This window comes from Hemiscyllium ocellatum, chromosome 1 (assembly GCF_020745735.1).
Source record: "Hemiscyllium ocellatum isolate sHemOce1 chromosome 1, sHemOce1.pat.X.cur, whole genome shotgun sequence".
In the NCBI taxonomy this organism is placed as follows: Eukaryota; Metazoa; Chordata; class Chondrichthyes; order Orectolobiformes; family Hemiscylliidae; genus Hemiscyllium; species Hemiscyllium ocellatum.
In genome coordinates this window covers 56,183,712-56,197,191 of record NC_083401.1, presented here as the reverse complement: position 1 = coordinate 56,197,191, position 13,480 = coordinate 56,183,712, and positions in this window count along the sequence as shown.

The following is a 13,480-nucleotide window of genomic DNA, read 5'->3' as shown; positions in this document are numbered from 1 at the left end:
TAACATTCAAGCATTTCAGGCTCATATCCTCAGGATTTAGGATAAAATCGTTCATAGTAGACAGTGTAATTTGAATTCAATAAAATAAAGTGGAAAAAACAAAACTAGTCTAACAACCATGATAGTTTTTAACAACAATCAACATTGGACAATTTAGTTCACTAATGACATTCTTTGAAGAAGGAAGTCTGCCATACCTACCTTGTGTGACCTACATAGGACTCTAGACCTATACAATGACTCTTAATTCCCTAATTATGGACAGGCAATAATTTCTGGCATAACCAATGATGCTGACATCGCATGAAAGAAGAAAGAAGAGCAAAAGGTTCACTTCCACATGCTGCTACAGCAAAATCAAGGGCTATATGATTTATTTTATTCTAAACTTGTGACCATCTGGAGTTTGTTGGACTTCATCTATTCATTTTATCAATGATTTCAAAGAAAACTGTAAAGTGTGACTGATATTATGATGTATTATTTATTACATGATTAACATATGACACATTAATCAATCTTCATGTCTTGTTATTGCACTTATGAGTGAACTATTATCTGTTTCATGGACATTGGAGGCTTGTCAAGTGAATATTTAACATTCTATTCAAACAGTTTTATACTGAGGAACCTTTTACTCTGGATCTTACTGCCTCTGCAATGCTGATGGAGATACACAGTCCCAAAGCTAGAAGGGTTTAATTTTCCATTTCATATATTCCTTAGCTTAATAAGAACAAAAAATCATCAGAACTCCAATTTAAATGAGCAGAACATAACTTTGGGACTAATTGGATAGCTCTTTCATGGAGCTAGTACAGTCACAGTCGGTCAAACAGTTTCAATCTGCACTGTATGATTTTATATTCTCTATTAATCTGGCTTTTACTTAAATAGAATGAGATGCTAAAATTTGTCAAAGTTTCTAATATGCTTCATAAAAGGAATGATTCATCATGAGCTGGAATTTATAGAAAATTGAAAACATAGAAACACAGAATATAGTGCCAGGAGTTGGCCATTCTGCCCTTCAAGCCTGATCTTCAATTCAACACAATCATTGCTGATCATCGTACTCAGCACCCTGATCCCACTTTCACCTCACTCTTTTGTCTGAAGAACCATATTTAACCTTTTCTTGAAAGCATTGAATGTTATAGTTTTGAGCACTTTCTGTGGGAGAAAATCCCATTGACTCACCACTCTCTGGGTGAAAAGAAAATCCTCTCATCTCTGCCCTAACTGGCCGACCACAATTCTTAGACAGTAATCCTTTATTCTGAACTCCCTGGTCATTGGGAATTTCCTTTCAGCATGTACCCTGTCCAGTCCTGTTAGATTAAAGCATGGTCATTCTGGTAAAGTTGATATGTTATTTTGATGTCAATGGTACAAAGTCTGGACTCAGATGTGCAGTGTTATGAGGAAGCTTCATACCTAACGTTTTGGAGGATTTAATTTTTAAAGAGTTGTTTTTTTAAAAAGAAGTTGCTGAAAGATCATTGAAAGTTTCCTGGAAATCACAAGATGAATGAAAACTGCATGTTGTCCTATTGACCTCAGCAGAAACTATTTGAACATTGACTGGATGGGGAGCAAATTGGTACTTTAGAATTTATTCAAGAACAAGCAGCCTGTGAGAAAGAGCCACCCAACTGAAAGTTTCAACTTCTGAGAAGAACTAGAAATCTCGACCAGCCAACTCTTGCTCCTTCCTCATACTTTTAAAATGTGTAAAGTTGCTTCACAAAAGAGTTTTAAGGAAAAAATTTAAAATTGGTCTGCAAAAGATGATATTTGTGCAAATGTCCAAAGGTTCAGCCGAAGAAGCAGGTTTTAAGGAATGTGTTAAAGGAGAGAAAAACGTGGAGAGTGACGGAAAGTTATAGTGAGGGAATTCCAGAATATAAGGTTTCGGTGACTGAATGATTACCGATTTCACTTGTTCCATCATGAACAATGTTCACGAGGCTTACATTAGCTGACCATAGATATCTGAGAAGGTATAGAGTTGGTAGAAGTTATTATGAAAGGGAGATATTCTGAAATCCCTGCATGGCATTAAGGTTGGGAGTTCTGAGATTGACATGTTTTTGCATTGAGAGTCAAGTCAAGTCAGTGAACACAGGGGTACTGGTGATTAGGATTTAGAGAATAAGGACATGGACAACAGTATCCTCGATGACTTAAGATTTACAGAGTGCAAAATATGAGACGTTAGTCAGAACTGTGTGGATCAATTAAGATTAGAAGTAACAAAGACATGGATGTTTTCAATGGTAGATGACCTGAGATCAGAGTTAATTCAGGCAATATCATGGGATGGAATGGAGTGGTCTAACTGTTGTCATGGATATAACTGAATATATCCATGAACTGTTATATAACAAATATAACAAAAAGTTTGTGAACACACTATTTGTTTCTCAGAAAGCTGCCAGAAAGAATGCTGAAATAAGTTGAATGGAGATCATTTTTTATTCAGTCACAGCATACAAACATCGCTGCCTCACATAATAAACATCCATTGCCCACCTGAGAAGGTGGTGACAAACTACCTTCTTGAGTAGCTGCAGCCCACGTAGTGTTACAATGCCCATAGTGTTGTTAGGAAGGGAGCTCCTAAAATTTTACCCACGATAGTAACAAAACAGCAATGTGCTTCCAAGTCAGAATGGTTCCAAATCAGCTTGAAGTCGAAGGCATTCCTATATATCTGCTGCTCTTGCTTTGTTAGATAAATGAAGGTCATAATTTCAAACATGACATAGGAAGAGGCTTTGTCACATGTTATGTAGTGTTGTAGGTTAGTGGTGATGGAGTAGGTATTCAAGTTATTAGATGGCATTGCAACTATTTGTCTGGGAAAGTGTTGAGTTTTTTGAGTGCTGTTGAAACTTCACCCATCCAGCCAAGTAGAGGCTATGGCATCACCAGGTCATGTACCATGTAGGTGGTGGACAGACATTAGGGATATAGCAGGTGAATTACTCACCATAAGATTCTTAGCTTCTGACCAGCTTTAGTAACCATTTTCTTTATGTGCCTTGTTCAGTTCAGTTTTTGATCCAAACTTTCATCCCTGGATATTACTTGTGGGGGACATGGTGCTGGTAGTGCCATTGCATATCAATTGGCAATGGTTTGATCCTGTCTTGTTGGAGATGGTCATATGCTGATAAGCATGCCATGCATAGATCCAGGCCAGGAATTTAGTTCAGGTCTTGATGCATTTGGATACTGATTGCTTCAGTATCCCAGGAGTCACAGAAGTTGTCATTTGTACCAATTTCAAAGGTGCAAATATAGTTTTAAGTAGTACAATAGCTCACTTTTGCTCAATACTGTTCTGGGCAGAAAGCACTGCCAATGTACTGTTCACCACCCAGAACTTTAACACTGGGCCGTCAGGCATTTGGAAACTTAAGACAATTGTCTTTCTTTCTGATAGCTTCACTGTTGTTGTATTGGTAATTTAAAGGTTGGTCCTATCAAATTAACACAAGCCAAGCTCAATTCAGTTATTTATAATAAAATTTGGAAGATTTTGAGTTTCTTTCATGTGGCAGTGCTGGAGGAGAAGGATTGGTGATGTGCATTTTGGCGGGAATATGGGATTTAGGAGCAAAAATAGGCCATTTGGTTCTTCGACTCTGCCTTACAATTCAATAAGTTTATGATTGTTTTGGTTACAGTCTCAGTTTTATTTTCCAGTCTGCACTTAGTAACCCTAGACAAAAGTGAGGAACTGCAGATGCTGGAAACCAGAGTCTAGATTAGAGTGGTGCTGGAAAAGCACAGCAGGTCAGGCAGCAACCAAGGAGCACGAAAATTGATGTTTCAGGCAAAAGTCCTTCATCAGGAAAGATGAAGGGCTTTTGCCCAAAATGTCAATTTTCCTGCTCCTCGGATGCTGCCTGACCTGCTGTGCTTTTCCAGCACCACTCTGATCTAAACTTAGTAACCCTAGTCTATCAAATATTTGATAACTTTAACCTTGAACAGATTTAAAGATCTAACCTCCAAAATCTTACGAGGAAAGAAATTTCCCTCTTTACTGACCAATAAAAAAAATCCTTCATTTTGAGTTTAAAAGGACTCCCTTTTTAAGATATATTCCCTGGTATTAGCATGCCCCATGAAAGGAAACATCCTCTCTGAATCCACCCCATGCAATCTCCTCATGACCTTATATAAATAAGCTCCTTCTAACCTCCAACATAAATAGGTCAAACTGGTTCAATCTTTCTTCATAAGACAAGCTCTTTACCCCAAGAATTAATTGAGCAAACATTCTTCAAACTGCTTCCAAAGTAATTGTGTCTTCTTTCAAAGAAAAAAAAACAAAACAATACACAGTATTCCAGACACGGTCTGATTAATGCGTTATACAGTTGCTGCAGAGATTCCATATGAGATCTTACTGAATTTTCTGTCCTATCCAATCAGAATTCCAGTCCAGGCCATAAAAAAGTTTGAAGCCCTCATTACAATTGGAATTCTCACCAAATCTTACCTTTATCTCTTATTTCTTCTTGCCAAGACTTTGAGCACTATCACTGGAATGCATGAGATTTCTTTTGCCATTCATTTGCTGTATTCATTTACCATTTACTCCTTCAGTGAAGTAGGTGGGAGAAAAATAACGTACCAGAATACAGAAGTGGTCCTGTGTAGCAACATTACATCCCAGCATGTCTTAGGCTTGGGGTCTGGGGGAAGTCAATTGGAAACATTAAAACCTATCTTATTTCAAAGAGTTAAACATCTTCGCCTATGATGCAATTGATGCATAGATACGAGATAAACCTGTGGTTACTGGCACACTGATGCACACATACAAAGAAGATATCATTACAATCAAAATGTAGGAATGAAACACTGGAAGCTCGGTGGAAAAGGTTTGTGGAATGAAGCAGCAATGGAATTGTCCCTTTCCTCTTAACTTTATTCTCGAATGAAGAAGGATATTTTCTCCATGGCTGGGATTCCATCATGCACTGTAACTTAATGATTTATAAAATTTGCACATGCTACATGACTTTTCCATTCATCTTACATTTTGTGTTGATTCCAAATCACAGATTGAGAAATCTCATTAGTATGTTAAAAAATACTCCATATGCCCTGATTGGAACATAATTGTAAGATTTGCAGATTTTGAGGATTCAGAGTGAAAGCAAATCTTCTTCATGTTCTACCTACCTTTCTTTTTGTTGCAAATTGCATTTCCTGAATAGATATTTCTCTCTGATCAATGAATAGTCATAAGTCTCCTTCATTTTGTGGTACAGTGCACTAAGTGTGCAGAAATTTTAAAAATATATGTATTCAAAGATTAATTGCTAGTTAAATTCACGCCAGTCAATTGCTAAAATAGATGAAAAGAAAATTTGTGTCAATCATTAGAAACAAAAAGTTCCATGAAGTGCATATGTAGTCAGTTGGTATCTGATGCCCGAACTCAGGTGGGAAACTTTTGCATACTGGTAGAAATATGCTTAGTCTCCACAAGTTTCTCTTGATTATTTCCTTTAGCTATCTTATGAGTCAGAGAATCATACACCAGGGAATCAAATTTCAGTTCAACCAGACCATGCCGACCATAATCCCAAACTGAACCAGTCCCACCTGCTTGCACATCCTACAAATCTTTCTTATTCAAGTACTTATCCAAATGGCTTTTAAACATTGTAACTGGGCCTGCATCCAGCACTTCCTCTGGAGACTTATTCCATATGCAAACCACTCTTTACAAAAAAAAGCCCCTCATGTCATTTTTAAAACTTTCTCCTATCATCTTAAAAATATGCCCCGTGGTCTTGAAATCCTCCACCCTAGGGAAAAGACACCTTATCTATACCCCTCATGATTTTATAATCCTCTATAAAAGGTCACTCCTCAACCTTATAGAACATAGAACATAGAAGGATACAGCGCAGTACAGGCCCTTCGGCCCTCGATGTTGCGCCGACCGAATCCTGCCTAACCTATACTAGCCCAATAACTTCCAAATGCCTATCCAATGCCCGCTTAAATGACCATAAAGAAGGAGAGTTCACCACTGATACGGGCAGGGCATTCCATGAACTCACAACCCGCTGTGTGAAGAATCTACCCCTAACATCTGTCCTATACCTACCACCCCTTAATTTAAAGCTATGTCCCCTAGTAACACCTGACTCCATTAGCGGTAAAAGGTTCTTAGTATCTACCCTATCTAAACCCCTAATCATCTTATACACTTCTATCAGATCTCCCCTAAACCTTCTCTTCTCCAATGAGAACAGCCCCAAGTGCCTCAGCCTTTCCTCATAAGATTTTCCTACCATTCCAGGCAACATCCTGGTAAACCTCCTCTGCACTCGTTCTAAAGCTTCCACATCCTTCCTATAGTATGGCGACCAAAACTGCACACAATACTCCAGATGAGGCCTCACCAGAGTCTTATACAACTGCAACATGACCTCAGGACTCCGGAACTCAATTCCTTTGCCAATAAAGCCCAGTACACCATATGCCTTCCTCACAGCACTATTTACCTGGGTGGCAACTTTCAGAGATCTGTGTACATGGACACCAAGATCCCTCTGCTCATCCACACTACCAAGTAGCCTACCATTAGCCCAGTAATCCATCATCTTGTTATTCCTACCAAAGTGAACGACTTCGCACTTAGCTACATTGAATTCCATTTGCCACATTTCCGCCCAGCTCTGCAACTTATCTATATCCCGCTGTAACCTACCACTTCCTTCCTCACTATCCACAACTCCACCGACTTTTGTGTCATCCGCAAACTTGCTTACCCAGCTTTCAAGTCCTTCCTCTAGATCATTTATTAAGATAACAAAAAGCAATGGTCCCAAAACAGATCCTTGTGGTACACCGCTAGTAACTGCGCTCCAAGATGAACATAATCCATCAACTACTACCCTCTGTCTCCTTCCAGCCAGCCAATTCCTAATCCAAACCTCTAATGTATCCTCAATGCCATGATCTTCTGTGCTCTAGCGAAAATAGACCCAGCCTATCCAGCCTCTCCTTCAACTCAAACCTTCTATTCCTGGCAAATCTCTTCTGAACCCTCTTCAGCTTTATTATATCCTTTCTGTAACAGTTCTTCTCCTGCAAGACCGTAACAAGCAGTGCAAGTAGGAATAATTGTAATTCTTAGAATTGCTAAGGAATCAGCAATACTGTTTTTCAGAATTCATTTAAAAGGACTTATAAGAACAAAGAAAATTACAGCACAGGAACAGGCCCTTCAGCCCTCCAGTCTGTGCTGATCCAGGTCCACTTCATAAAGCTGTCGCTTACTTTCAAAGGATTTGTATTGCTTTGCTCCCTGCTTATTCAAACATCTGTCTAGAAACATCTTAAATGACACTATCATGCCCGCCTCTACCACCTCTGCTGGCTACACGTTCTAAACATCTGCTACCATCTGAAAATAGAACTTTCCATGCCTATCTCCCTTAAACTTTTCCCCTCTCACCTTGAACTCATGACCCCTAGTATTTGAGTTCCCACTTTGGGAAAAAGCTTCTTGCTATCCACCCTGACTATACCTCTTATGATTCTGGTCATGTGGCAACCAGAACTGTACACAGTGTTCCAAATGTGGCCGAACCAAAGTCCTATACAACTGTAACATAACCTGCCAACTCTTGTACTCAATACCCCGTCCATTGAAGGAAAACATGCCGCATGCCTTCTTGATCACTCTATCGACCTGCATTACCACCATCAGGGTACAATGGACTTGATTACCCAGATCTCTCTGTAACTCAATGTTGCCCGGGGCTTTTCCATTTACTGTATAGTTTGTTCTTGAATTCGATCTTCCAAATATGCATCACCTCGTATTTGCCTGGATTGACCTCCATCTGGAATTTCTCTGCCCAAGAGTTGGCAACAGTTGTAAAAAGAAAGATCAGTTGTAATTCCTTTGGACAAAAGGAAACACTAATCCATTTATCCTGACAATGTTTGATCTGGAAGCATCATCAACACATAAAAATTTACAATAAATACATGGGTTTAAGAGTCAAAAAAATCTGCAGAGGGGAAGAATGGAGAAGTTGCATTTTGAGGTGATGTATGTGCAATACAGTTGACAGGGACAAAAATCAATGGATACTGGATTCAACAGAAGCAGTTGAACAATTTCACTGCTAGACTTCACTATTGCTCAATTGGCCAGGCCCTTTAATATGTTTTATTAAAAGGAGTCAGCATACAAAGTAGAACTCAGAATTGCAGTCATTCTTCATTTAATTAATACTGTGTTTTTCTCTTTCCTGCCAAAGAACATCACATTTTTCCACATTTTACTTCCTCTGCCAGATTTTTGTCCACTTGCTCGATCTATATTCTGAAGCCCCATCACAGATCTGCTGTTGGCCTCCTTGTCATATTCTGCTAATCAGACAAGACCTATTTATGCAAACACTGTATTCTCCCAGCCCATCTTCCATCTATGCTAGTGTGTTAACCCCATGCAATGAGATTTTATTTTCAGCAATAACCTTTGATGTGGCAATTTATTCAAGAATCTGTGAGAAATCTGTACCATCAAGATTGTTATGAACCACAAATTAGCTCTAGAGGGTCAGCAGGGATGTGTAATTTAGGTGACAACTGTCTCTAGGTAGTTATGACGGACTAGAGCTTGTGACTAATGGACCAGATTCATTGAGTAAAAAAGGTGAGTGATCCAAGGTATTGGAGACTGTGTTGGAAAGATTGTGAAATTACAACGATGCCAGATTTCTGCTGGGATTGAGGCAAATGCTTATATTCCCACGATTGTCTATTTGCAATTCTATGTGTAATGTATAGTTTGCACTGATTTTAATTTGCCAGTTAATGCATGCTTAATTTACGTTAATTATAGCTTGTGTTAAAGTCAAAGCCACAAAATGTGAAATCTTGTTGATAATTCATTCATTTGGGGGGTCACTTGGTAAATTCAGTTTTTCTTTTGATTTAGTTTCCCCACAGGAATCATTACACTTTGCTCATTCAAATTCTGATAAATTTACTCTACACTTCCAGCACTTTTCAATAATAATTAGTTATTTTCCTTTCCTCTTGCTCTGTTTTTTGAAATGCCAAATGAGAAACGTCTAATTGTCTTGCTTGCTAATAAGGAAATCTGATTATTATGCTGTGGATTTTTCTGCTTTGCTGGAAGTATGAGGGAACAGAATGATTTGAAATAGAAGATTCAAGTGACTGATTACTGTAATTCATAGACCTTAATTAGCTGCACAAACCATTAGGTACAATTAGACTATTATAAAACACTCAATGCTCTGTGTCAACCAAGGAATACATTTATTTGTATGACAAAGGGGTGAACTGGAGGCAGAGTGTGTTAATAAAGCATGATTTTTGATTTAAGATGTTGCCGATAGCAGTGCAGAATTAATCTCAATAGCTGTCTAATTTGTGTCGGAAAATGGTGTATTTATTGTAAAATGACATTAAAGCTAAATGACTAACCTAAAGCGAGAGCACTAATGTCAATGCCTCGAGATTCTACTCCATATGCCAAGGACTGCACAGAACTGCCTGAACATTCCCAACGGAACACTTTCATCTTCCTCAAAATGCGGTTACCCAGCTCCCACTTATGAACATTAAATGAAAGGAATAAAGCTTTCACTGCAGCAGAAGGTCAAGGTTTAACAGGGCAAAGTGAAGGGAAACATTTATGGAAATAAAGCAGAGTTTGCAGGTCAGAGGGGAGCCATTGAAGTGATCACTTAAAAACAGTGAGCAAGTCAAAGGAGAAAGAGAAAATAGCAAATAAAATAAAATTAGGCCAGTAGAAAATGGAGGAAAAGAACACTTGGCAACCAAAATACTGCATGCATCTGCTCTTTCTTAACTCCTTCTTAACACAATGTTTTTATTTCAGATTAAACCTTCTCAGAGAATAGAAATTCCTAATAATTAGGGTTTTTTTTTCTAACTCATTGTTCATTATTGATGCCGTGATTAAAAACACAAAACACTTACAGGTTTATGCCATGACTAGTTGAATTTACATGATTGTTAACTTAAATTAGTGAACAGGAAATTCGACGTTTCGGGCCAGAGCCCTTCCTGATGAAGGGCTCTGGCCCGAAACGTCGAATTTCCTGTTCCTTGGATGCTGCCTAACCTGCTGTGCTTTAACCAGCAACACATTTTCAGCTCTGATCTCCAGCATCTGCAGACCTCACTTTTTACTCTAACTTAAATTAGTAGCTAGAAAGAAACACTATCTATTGTCTCCTATAAAATCAAAGCACTCAGATCCTGGAAATCTGAAATTAAGCAAAACAAAAGTCATGGGAAAATGCAAGTTCTGGCAGCAACTGCAGACAGACAAAGTGTTTTGAATCGGACAAGACTCTTATTCAGAATTCAAAAGAAATAAATGCTGGAAAATCTCAGCAGGTCTGGCAGCTTCTGTAAGGAGAGAAAAGAGCTGACTTTTCGAGTCTAACTGACCCTTTGTCAAAGCCCAGCTTTGACAAAGTGTCAGTTAGACTCGAAAAGTCAGCTCTTTTCTTACAGATGCTGCCAGACTTGCTGAGATTTTCCAGCATTTATTTCTTTTATTTTCAGATTCCAGCATCCGTAGTAATTTGCTTTTATCTTATTTAGAAGTTTTGTCCAGTAGCTCAATGCACAAAGTTAATGATTTGAGAGGACTGCACTATAACCTATTAACATTATCCTGAGAATTGTTATAGCACAGAAGGAAATCTGACACATCATGCCTACACTAGGCTTGGAATAAATATCATTATCTAGTGCTTTCCTCCACCTCCCACCCCCCCCCCCCCCCCCACCCACCCCTCCCCTTACCAAGGAACTTTATTTCTATCCAAATGACCATCCAAATATCTCTTGAATGCCTTAATTGAATCTTCCTCCCAAACATTTCCATACCTTAACCACTCATGGTAAGGAGAAACAAATTTTCGCATCAAATTTACTTTGTTTGCACTTCACTTTAAATCTATCTTGTCTTATCCTTCTTCCTTTTATGATCAGAAACAATTTCATCCTGCCAATGCTATCCAGCACGCTCCTAATTTTGAAAACTTCTATCAAATCTCCTCCCAGCTTTCTTTACAAGGCAAAGAGTCCTAATTTCTTCAATATATCTGCATATGAAATACCCTTTCTACACTATTGAATGGTGGAATGGACTCGATGGGCCAAATGGCCTTACTTCCACTTTTATGTCTTATGGCCTTACAAATGAGGAGCTCATTCTGGCTCTGCGGCTATTCACTTTGAGGAATATTGGGAAGATAGACCTGGAGCCTGTGACTCTCTCTGGTCATGTATTCCATGCCTTCAAAAAGTCAATGCTGAGGAGAATAGAGAGACATGAAATAAAATGCTGACCTAAAACTCAACCTGCCTAGCCTCACCCGCCTCACTGTGGCACATCCCTGTCACCCATTGAACTTTCCCCACTGATCTTTGCACTTAAGCTCCATTATCAATCCCAGCATAGGCAACAGCACAGGACCATCAGGAGCCATTCTTCCCAGTCTCTAATTAGCAGAGAGTTTTTGAGGCATCAGGACCTCTGCTGAAAAATTCCTCTCATTAGTGCCAGGATACTGATGGCAGTATATTATACATCTGATTGCAACTTAATCCCATCAGATATCTCACAACTGGTTTTCCATCCACTGAACCAGGACTCCCATTTCTCTTTCACCCCATACCATGCTGAATATTAACTTGCAATTTGAGAACCTGGACTTCAGGAGTAGTTGAAACCATCACTATTTTAATCTTTCTCTTAAATAAGCTACATGATTTGGTCATTTGAGTCATTTTAAGTGTCTGCTGAACAGGTATCAAAGTCAGATGCAGATAGAAGATCACAGTACCCCACAGGCCCCCTCATAAAATATACAAAAAAAAGAGTTCTGGAGTCACGACCTGAGGCTTGAATGAAGACAACAATATTGGTAGCTGATAAATTCACAATGAACCCTATATTTACTGTAACAGGCTTCTTCCAGGCCATAGCAGATGATATCTTAAATTTCCCAGTTTGCAGTTCACACCTGAACCTGGAAGGTGAATGAAGCTTTCCAGTCAGAAGGGAAGCCTGCATTATTTTCCTGCTGCACAAAGCCAAGCAGTGTGAAAGAATGCTCAATTTATTCATTGAAATCTTCCTCTGATGAAAAGTATCTTTAGCACATAATGCCTTACATCACATTAATGCCATCTTTCTGAAAAGTATGGTCATTTAATCCCTCCATGTATTTGGTTTGTGACCAACTGTGTTTCTCCTAGCACTCATGGTTGAATTATCCTAATATATTGCATCTTTGTGGATGAAGATTTACTGCAGGCCCTTCCTCTAACCAATATTCGAAAGAACTTTATGAGACTTGTTAGGTGGGGTAAGCCCAATGGTGAGGTATTCTTTAGGAAGACTCATATCCCCTTCCTGAAGTGACACAGGCTCATTAGCATTGTCAGCAACTGAAGCAAAAAAAAAGTATAACAAGTGATAGTCTTTACTTGGAATGGAGGGTAGAGTTATGAGTAATTGCCAAAGGCAGATTCAGGTATCAAGCAACAAGTGGGAAACAAGGATGAGGTGTGCAACATCTCCTCCAGCACTTTTTTGCCACATCATTGCTGGCTTTTGCTGTCAATGACCAGAACATTTCCTCCCAGAACAAAAAAGATGTATACAAATAGTTTCAGCTTCCGTCAGCCATAACCGCCTGCACGATGTCATGCACAGCTTTTCCCTGCAGGGAAGAATGTGCCTGTCATTGTTGAATAAAATTCCTGTCCACATCATTTCATGGCACATTATTAATTCATATTTACCATGATAAATTACTATATTGACATTCAACATATAACTTTGTATGACATAACTACTGACTTGTTTAACTTGATCACTACAATCCCATCATCTTGTATTTTTAGTCCCCTTAATTTTTAAGTAACTAATATTATTTTCATCAGGAACTTATAAACATTTAAGGGGAAACATGTGTTTCCTTAACCCCACTCTAAACACCTTGATTCAAACTATGTTGATTACCTATGGATAGACAATGGTGCTGGTTTCTAACTTTGCGTACTGCATTTTTTTTTGTTATTACAGAAGAATGTTGTGTAGATCATGCAGGTAATGGCTTGCAACACTGTCTGCCCGGGGGAAATTGATAGAGATGGTGAAGTGTGCTTAGGCAGCATTACACAAAATTTTCCCTTCATGCTCAAAAGCAGATCTGGACCAAGATAATGAAAAATTACATGTCACACGATGGCAGATTCACATATATTACAGAATTGTATGTTGCTTCACATCATGCTTGCCAAAAGGAAAACTTAATAAAAATTCCAAGGTTGCCTCATTGTAAATGGAGCTCTCCTGTGCCGAGGATCATCATTTCCAGGATTTCTGGTTTTCACTATTTCTTCC